Source organism: Plasmopara halstedii, assembly GCF_900000015.1.
Source record: "Plasmopara halstedii genome assembly, contig: Scaffold_2386, whole genome shotgun sequence".
Lineage (NCBI taxonomy): Eukaryota > Oomycota > Peronosporomycetes > Peronosporales > Peronosporaceae > Plasmopara > Plasmopara halstedii.
In genome coordinates, this window is record NW_020189293.1 from 379,287 (window position 1) to 379,817 (window position 531).

Consider the following 531-nt stretch of genomic DNA (forward strand, 5'->3'; position numbering starts at 1 on the left):
TCCAACCGCGCTTCAGCGCCTCAGTTAACAGCTGACTTCCCTTCATCGTGGACCGTCAAGCATAATTGCCCGACGCCCCATTATTGATGAGGATCTTCCATGGCTTCTTGAAACCCTTTACGGTCGCATTCACGACTAGCAAGCCCGGCTTACACACACGTTCCGTGTTTAAGAGCACGGAGCTCTTCGGGGCTGGGCCCTGTTGACCCTGAGACTCAACAGACCTCAGTTCTTTCCCAGTAGGGCGCCCCGCGCCTACTGAAGGGTGTCATTTCCCCGCGACGAACCAAACTGGTAGGCATTGGGGTGATGGCTCGAAGAACCTTGACGCGCCTTGCGCAGGGGACAAACGTTCCGCAGGTGACGGGTGACTCCGCAGACAAAACATCGTCGAATGTGTGTATACAGCCCGGCAGCTCAAAGCTCTGCTCCGTCATCTTCAGCACAGCTGAGATCCATGGGCATAGGCCGGCTCGACGAGCTGTTGGAGTGTGCATTCCAACCAAGTCGTGCCGACTTGAAATTGGATTC